The sequence below is a fragment of the Spermophilus citellus genome (genome assembly GCF_964194105.1).
Source record: "Spermophilus citellus genome assembly, chromosome: 9".
Lineage (NCBI taxonomy): Eukaryota > Metazoa > Chordata > Mammalia > Rodentia > Sciuridae > Spermophilus > Spermophilus citellus.
Genome location: NC_138191.1, coordinates 37,921,977 through 37,935,751, shown reverse-complemented (window position 1 = coordinate 37,935,751; position 13,775 = coordinate 37,921,977).

The following is a 13,775-nucleotide window of genomic DNA, read 5'->3' as shown; positions in this document are numbered from 1 at the left end:
GGTACTGATCATTACCTGAAAGTGTCATCAAGATTGGGTGAAAAAATGTGTGCTAAGATTTCAGGAAACTCATAGTTTTTTGGAAGCTTGGCAACCCCTTTCCATGAAAGTGATTTGCGCCAGGCTGTGCTTAGGTCTACATCAATAGGAAACAAACCATAGAGATAGAACTTGGAACTACTTTATTGTGTTAAGTTTCAAAGAGCTAGCACAAACCGTGTTTGACTTAGACTTCCAACTAATGTATCCATATAGGAGAAAACAGAGTGAAACCTAAAAATTAAAACTGTAACTGCAAACGAACGGTTTAACCTAGATGAATGAAATTTGTTGAGCCCAGTGGGATTCGGGTACTGATCATTTCCTGAATGTGTCATCGAGATTGGGTGAAAAAATGTGTGCTGAGATTTCAGGAAACTCGTAGTTTTATGGAATCTTGGCAACCCCTTTCCTTGAAAGTGATTTGTGCCAGTCTCTGCTTAGGGCTACATCAATAGGAAACAAACCATAAAGATAGATCTTGGAACTACTTTATTGTGTCAAGTTTCAAAGAGCTAGCACAAACCGTGTTTAATTTAGACTTCCAACTACATGTATCCATATAGGAGAAAACAGAGTAAAACCTAAAAATTAAAACTGTTACTGCATATGAACGGTTTAACCTAGAAGAACGAAATTTCTTGAGCCAAGTGGGATTGGGGTACTGATTGTTACCTGAAAGTGTCATCAAGATTGGGTGAAAACATGTGTGCTGAGATTTCAGGAAACTCGTAGTTGTTTGGAAGCTTGGAACTCCTTTCCATGAAAGTGATTTGCGCCAGTCTCTGCTAATGCTACATCAATAGGAAACAAACCATGGAGATAGAACTTGGATGCCGCAGTCTTGGCTGGGCACAGAATCACGAGCCACCACACAGCTTTGTAGATTGAAACAGCAAATCTTTATTCCCGAACTCACACCGGCCTCCAAACACGTTCTGGGGCAATCCCAGTCTGCTTCTACCCAATTCACCTACTCCACGAGCCTTCCTTCCCAAAATGGTCTCTGAATCTCACGAGAACTCAATGGGAGCTCAGGCAGCAGGAACGCCCTAATTCCAGCAGCAATAACCCTCAACATCAAACTTCCCTAAAATCCAATGTCTTAAACTGGGAACACCCTTAACCCAAGGACCGGGATACTTCCTCAAACCTGATCAGCTCTAAACCCGGATCCGCCTTGGTCTTTGAGCAAGGTCACCTTACATGCAATGTCAACAGCGAAATCATTAACATGGGGTACACTAGCAAGTAAATTTTGATGCATCATTTCTACTTGGTAATGGCCCTCAGCATCTCCCCCCTTCTGATTAATTAAACAACAATCAATGTGGCTTAAGGACCGTGCCTGGTAGGTTGTCCAATTCAACATATGGTTCTTACCTGTCATGGGAAAACTGACCTTTAGGCGTCAGCCTCCTGTCTTAGGTTGAATCCACTGCAATCAGATCAACCCGTCACTGACTACCGGTCCAGCATTCAGCCATGCTTGTGGATAGGAATATGCACCAGTGGGGGGTGAGGTTCTTGCCTCACCTCTGTTGGCCCCCAAATTTAGCCTTGGTGCCAGTGGGGGGGTGAGGTTCTTTGCCTCACCTCTGTTGGCCCCCAAATTTTAGACCATCACTAGTAGAAGGGAGGAAGATACAGAAATGCCACGACACCAAGCCAGTTGATGGCTCCTTTGGAAAAATTGCGTCACTGGTGACACCATCAGCAAAGATATGCCAGCATTACCACAATTAACATGGGGTGCGCTGGCAAGGAGATTGCATCACTGGTGACACCATCAGCAAAGATATGCCAGCAGTACCATAATTCGCTGCATCAGACGATATTTCACAATGCATGCAACTGATATATAGTCCAGGCAAGTTCTGCAGGCAGTTCACATCGGAGGAGTCTATCAATATGTCCATTTCCTCCCAAAGTAAATCGAGTCCTTGATTGAGCATAACTTGTTGAGTTATATTCATTGATGCATCAGTTTATACAGTTACTGTGATGGCTATCATAGAAGCTGTAGTTTGGTTTTATCTTAGTCTTCACCGGCACTGGGATGGAGATGGGAATTCTGGCAATGATGTTAAAGAGACATTATCCTGAACAGAATTATTAAATATGATGAAAAGGAAAGGTGAAAGTAAACAAACAGATCTGTTAACCTCCTAAAAAACAATCCTTAACAGCTGTTTACCTAATTTAAATTAGTAAGCAAACAGATCTGTTAACCACCTTTAAAAACAATCATTAACAGCTGTTTACCTAATTTAAATTAAACCATTTAAATCACGTGAATAAAAAAAAATTCGCATCCATTTTTTCATGAGCTCTCCTCATAAATGAAATATGGACATACACACATACAGACATACAACACAAAACAGAAATGTGCACACAACATACAACACATAAGACAATAGTAAATGAAGGCCTTGTAGCTATACCTAGGTGAAATCTCCATTGCAATGTTTAAAAACTCTATAGTCAAAAAATAAAACACAGTCAAAAAATAAAACTGATCAGAAGAACATTAACCTAGGTTTGTATGAGCTCAAAAAATAAAATAGAACTTTACGATGTGGGAAAAATGCAATAATAAAATAGATATTGAAAAAAGCACCGTGGTTAATCACTGTCGAAGATGTAAGAATAGCCAAGCTGGAGCTCTGGATATCAGCTGTTATGGATTTGAGTCAAATCATCTTCTTTTTCTGTAGAAATTGCTTTCGTTAATCTCTCTGGAATCCAAATTGGCTGCTGTTCTCCCTGTGGAAACACACAAAGGGAACCCCGATTCCAGACAATAACTGGATCAGGGCCTTTCCATTGTCCTGTTAGAATATCTCTCCAAAGTACCTTAGGCTTATATACATTTTTCGGGTACATATGTCTTTCCGCAGCACTAAGTCCTGATGAATCCAAATTTAAAAAGTTTAGAGTAAAAAGGGTTATTTTAAGTTTACCTTTGGGGGATATATACCCCTTACCAATTCCCTCTTTTTGCTTTAATAGGTACGTTTTAATAGTTTGATCAGCTCTTTCAACTATGCCTTGTCCCTGTGGATTGTATGGGATTCCTGTTATATGAGTAATACCAAATGATGAGCAAAATTGTTTAAAAGAGGCAGATGTATAACCAGGACCGTTATCAGTTTTTAACTGTTTAGGAACACCCACAGTGGCAAACTTTTGTAAGCAATGAGCTATAACATCTTTAGGTTTTTCTCCGGCATGAAGGGAGCTCATCAAAAATCCAGAAGAAGTATCAACTGTAACATGTAAATATTTTAATTTTCCAAATTCTGGCAAGTGTGTGACGTCCATCTGCCAAATATGGTTAGGTATCAGTCCTCTAGGATTGACTCCAAGATTAACTTGTGGTAGAAAGGTCACACAATTTTGACATTGTTTTATTATATGCCTGGCTTGTTCCTTAGTTATTTTAAAACGCTTTTGTAAAGTATTAGCATTGACATGAAACCTTTTATGAAAATTTGTAGCTTCTTCTAATGTAGAGAAAATATGTATGTCATGTGTAGTTTTATCTGCTAAATCGTTGCCCAAACTAAGGGCTCCAGGCAATCCTGTATGTGCCCTAATATGTCCTATAAAGAATGGATCTTTTCTGTCCCATATTAGACTTTGTATAGTGGAAAACAAAGAAAAAACAGTAGAGGACGGGGAAATCCTACCAGCAATTTCAAGGGAATTAATAGCATTAACTATATATTGACTATCAGAAAATAAATTAAATACAGAATCTTTGAACATCACAAAAGCTTGTAAAACTGCATTAAGCTCTACCTTTTGAGCTGATTGTTTGGGTACTAAAAATGTAAAAGTTTGATCAGGGGTAACTACAGCTGCTGTACCATTATTAGACCCATCAGTGAATATATTTGGAGCATTCATGATAGGTGTTTTCCTTGTCATTTTAGGAAAAACTACAGGATGCTTAGACCAAAAAGACAACAAAGGATTCGATGGCAAATGATTATCAAATGAAACATTAGATTTACACATGATTATTGCCCAAGTATTTATCTCATTAGCTAACTCATCAATTTGATCCATAGTATATGGAGTAATAATTTTATTGGGAGAAATTCCAAACACTCCCTTTGCTGCTCTTATTCCTTTGAGTATTAATTGTCCTACAGCCTCAGGATACCTGGTAAGAATAGTGTTAAGAGAATAAGATAAATGTATCCACAATAATGGACCTTCTTGCCAAAATACTCCTGTAGGAATATTTTTTGTTGGTAGTACAATAAATAATAAAGGCAAACTTATATCAATTCTATCTAGATGCATATTTTCCATATATGCTTCAATAATTTTTAATGCCTTTCTAGCTTTAGGAGTTAACATTCGGGGTGAATTTGGATCTGATGGACCTTTTAGAATATCAAATAAAGGTCCCAACTCTCCTGTTGGTATGCCTAGATAAGGCCTTATCCAATTTATGTCTCCCAATAACTTTTGAAAATCGTTGAGTGATTTGAGTTGATCTACTCGTATTTGAATTTTCGGCGGACGGACCATGGTTGAGGATAATAGAACTCCTAAATAATTAATTGGAAAATTTAATTGTACTTTATCTATTCCTATCTCTAGATTATAATTTTTTAATAAGTTCGTAAGTGTGGCATAACATTCCAGCAATATGTTTTTATCTTTATGTGCTAATAATACATCATCCATATAGTGAAATATTTTTAGTTCAGGATTTTGATTTCTAAGTGGCTGGATTGCTTTATTTACATAGATTTGACACATAGTTGGACTGTTAGCCATACCTTGAGGGAGTACTTTCCACTCATATCTCTCATCAGGACCTTCATGATTTAATGCAGGGATAGTAAATGCAAAACGTGGACTATCCTCGGGATGAATTGGAATAGAAAAAAAACAATCTTTAATATCTATAGATAAAACATGCCATGTTTTTGGTAAAGCAGACAATTGAGGAATCCCTGATTGAGCAGGTCCCATAATAACCATCTCATTATTAACGGCTCTTAAATCTTGCAATAATCTCCATTTACCTGATCTCTTTTTGATGACAAAAATGGGAGTATTATGGGGAGATACGGAAGGTTGTAAATGTCCTTCCGCTAATTGTTGTTTGACCAGATCATGGGCTACTTGTATCTTTTCTTTAGTCAAGGGCAACTGAGGAACCCACACTGGTCTTTCTGATTTCCAAGTAATTTTGATTGTCTCAGTGGCCCTTTCTGAAAATCCGACCCATGTCTGTCTGTTCCTTGATCTAATTGAATTGGTGCTGCTAAACCTTGTTCTTGTTTTCCTAATCTTTTTTCTTTCTTAACACCTTGTCTAGCCCTAGTAGTGGGCGCATTAGAATTGATGTTATTTGTTAACATCAAACCTAGTTGATCCAGGACATCTCGTCCCCATAGATTAATAGGAAGGTGATCCAAAACATATGGCTGTATAGTTCCTTCACATCCTTCAGGATCCTTCCAATCTAATACCATAGAACTTCTATGGGGATTAGTCGCCACTCCTAGGCCTCGAAGTGTTTGAGTGGCTTGTTGTAATGGCCAATGTTTTGGCCATTCTCGATGAGATATGATGCTAAGGTCAGCACCTGTGTCCAGCAGCCCATTAAACTCGTGACCTTGAATATTTAGTTTTAGCATTGGGCGAGAATCTAAATTTAAAGACAACATAGCCCAATCTACACCTGTGGAGCCTAATCCCTTAGAACCTCTTTCTACATTATGACTAGAGAACTTATTATGTAGGCTGGGTATTATTAACAACTGTGCTATTCTATCTCCAGGTGAAATTACTGATATACCTCCTGGAGAACTAGCTATAATTTTTATTTCACCTACATAATCAGGATCAATTACCCCAGGACTTATCATAAGTCCTTTTAATGTAGATGAACTACGTCCCAATAATAAGCCTACTGTTCCTTGGGGAAGAGGTCCTTTTACTCCTGTAGGAATGATTTGAACTCCCATCTCTGGAGTTAATACTGCTCTGGCAGAGGCACAGATGTCCAACCCTGCGCTGCCTCGGGTTTGTCTGATGAGGGATTTAATGGACAATGTGTCCTGGGCACCACCCTGATGGTGTTGCTGGGTTCCTCCACTGCCCCGTATATTTGTGGTTGTGGGCCCCGGAGCATTGGGCCCCTCAGTCCGTTTTTTGGCAATGAAGCCTGATGTCTTTCTCCATGATATCATGGGTAAATACCTGATCCTTGTCCGTTTTTTGATAGCAGAGTACCTTCTATGGTGGTTTGAGAATGGCATTCATTAGCCCAATGTCTCCCTCTACGGCATCGTGGGCAAATACCCGGTATTCTATTCCTTTGATTTCTAGTTTTGTTGAAACCTCCTCTTATAGGGCAACTCCTTTTAAAATGTCCTGTTTGTTCGCAATCATAGCATGTTTCTGGCCTGACATCTAAAGCCTGTTGTACTGCAGCTGCCAAGACTTGCCCTTGTTCATTAATATCTCTACATAGTTTAATATATGTATTTAAGTCTTCATGTCTCCATGGTCTAATAACCTCTCTGCAGCAACGATTCGCTTGGTCATAAGCAAGTTGTTTTATTAATGGCATTGGTTGATCTGTATCCCCAAAAATTTTGGTGGCTGTTTGAATAAGCCTATCTACAAAGTCAGCGTAAGGTTCATTACATCTCTGTATTACCTTAGATAGCTGACCTTGTGAATCTCCATGTCCTTGTAAAGTCTTCCATGCCCTAAGTGCGTCTGCAGCAATTTGTGCATATATAGCAGGATCATATTCAATTTGTTGCCGTTGACCCTCATAAGGTCCTTTTCCTAAAAGCATATCTAGATTTTTTTAAGGGTAACTGGCTGCTGCATTTCGCCTAGCTGTCTCCGTGCAAAATTCCTCATTGGCAACTTTCCATAACAAATATTGTCCTCCATTTAGCACAGATTTACACATGCTAGCCCAATCTGCTGGCGTCATGTCCAAGTTAGTAATGGATTCGACCATGCCTACCGTGAAGGGAGCTTGGGGACCGTAGGTTGTTACAGCCTCCTTTAACTGCTTCACTGTTTTAAAATCTAAAGCACGGTGAATTCACTGCCCTCCTACCTGTTCAAGTACAGGGCATGCTAATCTTTGAGGTCCTGTCTCAGGATCCCACTTATCAACTACGGGGTTTGAGGGCCACTCAGCTGTTTCCATTGGTGGGGCTGTTGGTTGAATTACACCCTCTGGTAATAAAATGGAGTTAGTAACAGCCTCTTGTTGTGGCCTTTTTCCTAATAACCCCTTTTCCTTTAAATTTTCTTCCTCTCTCTGACTAGCTCGAGAGATCTTCTCTTTTGCGTGATCAAAAATGCATTTCTCCATGGTCTGAATCTCTAACAATTTACTTAGCACCTTTTCAGTTTCTTTTTTACTAATTTCTAATTTTCTATAAAGATAATGCAACCCAATAAGATAACACAAAACAAAACCGCAACTGAATGAAACAAAAACTGAATAAAAATTCGCTGTATCAATTTTCTCTTTCTCTGGGCTGACAAACTTCAAACCTTGAGCCATCCATTTTTCCCAGTTTGCCTGAGAAATTTCTAGGGACAGGCAGCTTGAAACAAAAACGAAATAAATCAAAACAAGAACACATTGTTTTTTAAAATAGTCACCCATTCCCTCGCCTTCCCTCAGGGGCGAGGAATTTCACTTACCTCCAAGTTTCAGACGCTCCGCGTACGGACCACCAAATGCCGCAGTCTTGGCTGGGCATAGAATCACGAGCCACCACACAGCTTTGTAGATTCAAACAGCAAATCTTTATTCCCGAACTCACACCGGCCTCCAAACACGTTCTGGGGCAATCCCAGTTCTGCTGCCACCCAATTCACCTACTCCACGAGGCTTCCTTCCCAAAATGCTCTCTGAATCTCATGAGAACTCAATGGGAGCTCAGGCAGCAGGAACACCCTAATTCCAGCAGCAATAATCCTCAACATCGAACTTCCCTAAAATCCAAGGTCTTAAACTGGGAACGCCCTTAACCCAAGGACCGGGATACTTCCTCAAACCTGATCAGCTCTAAACCAGGATCCGCCTTGGTCTTTGAGCAAGGTCACCTTACATGCAATGTCAACAGTGAAATCACTAACATGGGGTACGCTAGCAAGTAAATTTTGATGCGTCATTTCTACTTGGTAATGGCCCTCAGCACTTGGAACTACTTTATTGTGTCTAGTTTCAAAGAGCTAGCACACACCGTGTTTGATTTCGAGTTCCAACTACATGTATCCATATAGGAGAAAACAGAGTGAAGCCTAGAAATTAAAATTGTTTAATGAAAATGAACGGTTTAACATAAAAGAACGAAATTTGGTGAGCCAAGTGGGATTGGGGTACTGATCATTAGCTGAAAGTGTCATCAAGATTGGGTGAAAAAATGTGTGCTGAGATTTCAGGAAACTCGTAGTTTTTTGGAAGCTTGGCAAACCCTTTCCATGAAAGTGATTTGCGCCAATCTCTGCTTAGGGCTACATCAATAGGAAACAAACCATAGAGACAGAACTTGGAACTAATTTATTGTGTCAAGTTTCAAAGAGCTAGCACAAACCGTGTTTGATTTCGAGTTCCAACTACATGTATCCATATAGGAGATAACTCAGTGAAACCTAAAAATTAAAACTGTTAATGCAAACCTACGGTTTAACCTAGAAGAATGAAATCTGGTGAGCCAAGTGGGATTCGGGTACGGATCATTATCTGAAAGAGTCATCGATATTGGGTGAAAAAATGTGTGCTGAGATTTCAGGAAACTCGTAGTTTTTTGGAATCTGGGCAACCCCTTTTCATGAAAGTGATTTGCGCCAGTCTCTGCTTAGGGCTACATCAATAGGAAACAAACCAAAAAGATAGAACTTGGAACTACTTTATTGTGTCAACTTTCAAAGAGCTAGCACAAACCGTGTTTGATTTATACTTCCAACTATATGTATCCATATAGGAGAAAACAGACTGAAACCTAAAAATTAAAACTGTTACTGCAAATGAACGGTTTAACCTAGAAGAACGAAATTTGGTGAGCCATGTGGGATTGGGGTACTGATCGTTACCTGAAAGTGTCACAAAGATTGGGTGAAAAAATGTGTGATGAGATTTCATTAAACTCGTAGTTTTTTGGAAGCTTGGCAACCCCTTTCCTAGAAAGTGATTTGCGCCAGTCTCTGCTTAGGGCTACATCAATAGGAAACAAACCATAGAGATAGAACTTGGAACTACTTTATTGTGTCAAGTTTCAAAGAGCTAGCACAAACCGTGTTTGATTTAGAGTTCCAACTACATGTATCCATATAGGAGAAAACAGAGTGAAACCTAAAAGTTAAACTGTTATTGCAAACCAACGGTTTAACCTAGAAGAACGAAATTTGGTGAGCCAAGTGGGATTGGGGTACTGATCGTTACCTGAAAGTGTCATCGAGATTGGGTGAAAAAATGTGTTCTGAGATTTCATTAAACTCATAGTTTTTTGGAATCTTGGCAACCCCTTTCCATGAAAGTGATTTGCGCCAGTCTGTGCTTAGGGCTACATCAATAGGAAACAAACCATAGAGATAGAACTTGGAACTACTTTATTGTGTCAAGTTTCAAAGAGCTACCACAAACCGTGTTTGATTTAGAGTTCCAACTACATGTATCCATATAGGAGAAAACAGAGTGAAACCTAAAAATTAAAACTGTTATTGCAAACCAACAGTTTAACCTAGAAGAACGAAATTTGGTGAGCCAAGTGGGATTTGGGTGATGATCGTTACCTGAAAGTGTCATGAAGATTGGGTGAAAAAATATGTGCTTAGATTTAATTAAACTCGTAGTTTTTTGGAAGCTTGGCAACCCCTTTCAATGAAAGAGTTTTGCGCCAGTCTCTGCTTAGGGCTACATCAATAGGAAACAAACCATAGAGATAGAACATGGAACTACTTTATTGTGTCAAGTTTCATAGAGCAAGCACAAACCGTGTTTGATTTAGAGTTCCAAATACATGTATCCATATAAGAGAAAACAGAGTGTAACCTAAAAATTAAAACTGTTAAAATGAACGGTTTAACCTAGAATAACGAAATTTGGTGAGCCAAGTGTAATTGTGGTACTGATCATTACCTGAAATTGTCATGAAGATTGGGTGAAAAAATGTGTGCTGAGATTTCAGGAAACTCGTAGTTTTTTGGAAGCTTAGCAACCCCTTTCCATGAAAGTGATTTGCGCCAGTCTCTGCTTAGGGCTACATCAATAGGAAACAAACCATAGAGATAGAACGTGGAACTACTTTATTGTGTCAATTTTCAAAGAGCTAGCACAAACCGTGTTTGATTTAGAGTTCAAACTACATGTATCCATATAGGAGATAACTCAGTGAAACCTAAAAATTAAAACTGTTACTGCCAACGAACGGTTTAACCTAGAAGAACGAAATTTGGTGAGCCAAGTGGGACTGGGGTACTGATCGTTACCTGAACGTGTCATGAAGGTTGGGTGAAAAAAAGGTGTGCTGAGATTTCATTAAACTCGTAGGTTTTTGGAATCTTGGCAACCCCTTTCCATGAAAGTGATTAGCGCCAGTCTGTGGTTAGGGCTACATCAATAGGAAACAAACCACGGAGATAGAACTTGGAACTACTTTATTGTATCAAGTTTCAAAGAGCTAGCACAAACCGTGTTTGATTTAGACTTCCAACTACAAGTATCCATATAGGAGAAAACAGAGTGAAACCTAAAAATTAAAACTGTTACTGCAAACCAACGGTTTAACCTAGAAGAACGAAATTTGGTGAGCAAAGTGGGATTTGGGTACTAATCGTTACCTGAAAGTGTCATCAAGATTGGGTGAAAAAAATGTGTGCTGAGATTTCAGGAAACTCGTAGGTGTTTGGAAGCTTGGCAACCCCTTTCCATGAAAGTGATTTGCTCAAGTCTCTGCTTAGGGCTACATCAATAGGAAACAAACCATAGAGATAGAACTTGGAACTAAATTTTGTGTCAAGTTTCAAAGAGCTAGCACAAACCATGTTTGATTTAGAGTTCCAACTACATGTATCCATATAAGAGATAACTAAGTGAACATAAAAATTAAAACTGTTACTGCAAACGAACGGTTTAACCTAGAAGAATGAAATTTGGTGAGCCAAGTGGGACTGGGGTAATGATCGTTACCTGAACGTGTCATGAAGGTTGGGTGAAAAAAAGGTGTGCTGAGATTTCATTAAACTTGTAGGTTTTTGGAATCTTGGCAACCCCTTTCCATGAAAGTGATTACCGCAAGTCTGTGGTTAGGGCTACATCAATAGGAAACAAACCACGGAGATAGAACTTGGAACTACTTTATTGTATCAAGTTTCAAAGAGCTAGCACAAACCGTGTTTGATTTAGACTTCCAACTACAAGTATCCATATAGGAGAAAACAGAGTGAAACCTAAAAATTAAAACTTCTACTGCAAACCAACGGTTTAACCTAGAAGAACGAAATTTGGTGAGCAAAGTGGGATTTGGGTACTGATTGTTACCTGAAAGTGTCATCAAGATTGAGTGAAAAAATGTGTGCTGAGATTTCAGGAAACTCGTAGGTGTTTGGAAGCTTGGCAACCCCTTTCCATGAAAGTGATTTGCTCAAGTCTCTGCTTAGGGCTACATCAATAGGAAACAAACCATAGAGATAGAACTTGGAACTAATTTTTGTGTCAAGTTTCAAAGAGCTAGCACAAACCGTGTTTGATTTAGAGTTCCAACTACATGTATCCATATAAGAGATAACTCAGTGAACATAAAAATTAAAACTGTTACTGCAAACGAACGGTTTAACCTAGAAGAATGAAATTTGGTGAGCCAAGTGGGACTGGGGTACTGATCGTTACCTGAACGTGTCATGAAGGTTGGGTGAAAAAAAGGTGTGCTGAGATTTCATTAAACTCGTAGGTTTTTGGAATCTTGGCAACCCCTTTCCATGAAAGTGATTAGCGCAAGTCTGTGGTTAGGGCTACATCAATAGGAAACAAACCACGGAGATAGAACTTGGAACTACTTTATTGTGTCAAGTTTCAAAGAGCTAGCACAAACCGTGTTTGATTTAGACTTCCAACTACAAGTATCCATATAGGAGAAAACAGACTGAAACCTAAAAATTAAAACTCTTACTGCAAACCAACGGTTTAACCTAGATGAACGAAATTTGGTGAGCAAAGTGGGATTTGGGTACTGATCGTTACCTGAAGGTGTCATCAAGATTGGGTGAAAAAATGTGTGCTGAGATTTCAGGAAACTCGTAGGTGTTTGGAAGCTTGGCAACCCCTTTCCATGAAAGTGATTTGCTCAAGTCTCTGCTTAGGGCTACATCAATAGGAAACAAACCATAGAGATAGAACTTGGAACTAATTTTTGTGTCAAGTTTCAAAGAGCTAGCACAAACCGTGTTTGATTTAGAGTTCCAACTACATGTATCCATATAAGAGATAACTCAGTGAACATAAAAATTAAAACTGTTACTGCAAACGAACGGTTTAACCTAGAAGAATGAAATTTGGTGAGCCAAGTGGGACTGGGGTACTGATCGTTACCTGAACGTGTCATGAAGGTTGGGTGAAAAAAAGGTGTGCTGAGATTTCATTAAACTCGTAGGTTTTTGGAATCTTGGCAACCCCTTTCCATGAAAGTGATTAGCGCAAGTCTGTGGTTAGGGCTACATCAATAGGAAACAAACCACGGAGATAGAACTTGGAACTACTTTATTGTATCAAGTTTCAAAGAGCTAGCACAAACCGTGTTTGATTTAGACTTCCAACTACAAGTATCCATATAGGAGAAAACAGAGTGAAACCTAAAAATTAAAACTCTTACTGCAAACCAACGGTTTAACCTAGATGAACGAAATTTGGTGAGCAAAGTGGGATTTGGGTACTGATCGTTACCTGAAAGTGTCATCAAGATTGGGTGAAAAAATGTGTGCTGAGATTTCAGGAAACTCGTAGGTGTTTGGAAGCTTGGCAACCCCTTTCCATGAAAGTGATTTGCTCAAGTCTCTGCTTAGGGCTACATCAATAGGAAACAAACCATAGAGATAGAACTTGGAACTAATTTTTGTGTCAAGTTTCAAAGAGCTAGCACAAACCGTGTTTGATTTAGAGTTCCAACTACATGTATCCATATAAGAGATAACTCAGTGAACATAAAAATTAAAACTGTTACTGCAAACGAACGGTTTAACCTAGAAGAATGAAATTTGGTGAGCCAAGTGGGACTGGAGTACTGATCGTTACCTGAACGTGTCATGAAGGATGGGTGAAAAAAAGGTGTGCTGAGATTTCTTTAAACTCGAAGGTTTTTGGAATCTTGGCAACCCCTTTCCATGAAAGTGATTAGCGCCAGTCTGTGGTTAGGGCTACATCAATAGGAAACAAACCACCGAGATAGAACTTGGAACTACTTTATTGTATCAAGTTTCAAAGAGCTAGCACAAACTGTGTTTGATTTAGACTTCCAAATACAAGTATCCATATAGGAGAAAACAGAGTGAAACCTAAAAATTAAAACTGTTACTGCAAACCAATGGTTTATCCTAGAAGAACGAAATTTTGTGAGCAAAGTGGGATTTGGGTACTGATTGTTACCTGAAAGTGTCATCAAGATTGGGTGAAAAAATGTGTGCTGAGATTTCAGGAAACACGTAGGTGTTTGGAAGCTTGGCAACCCCTT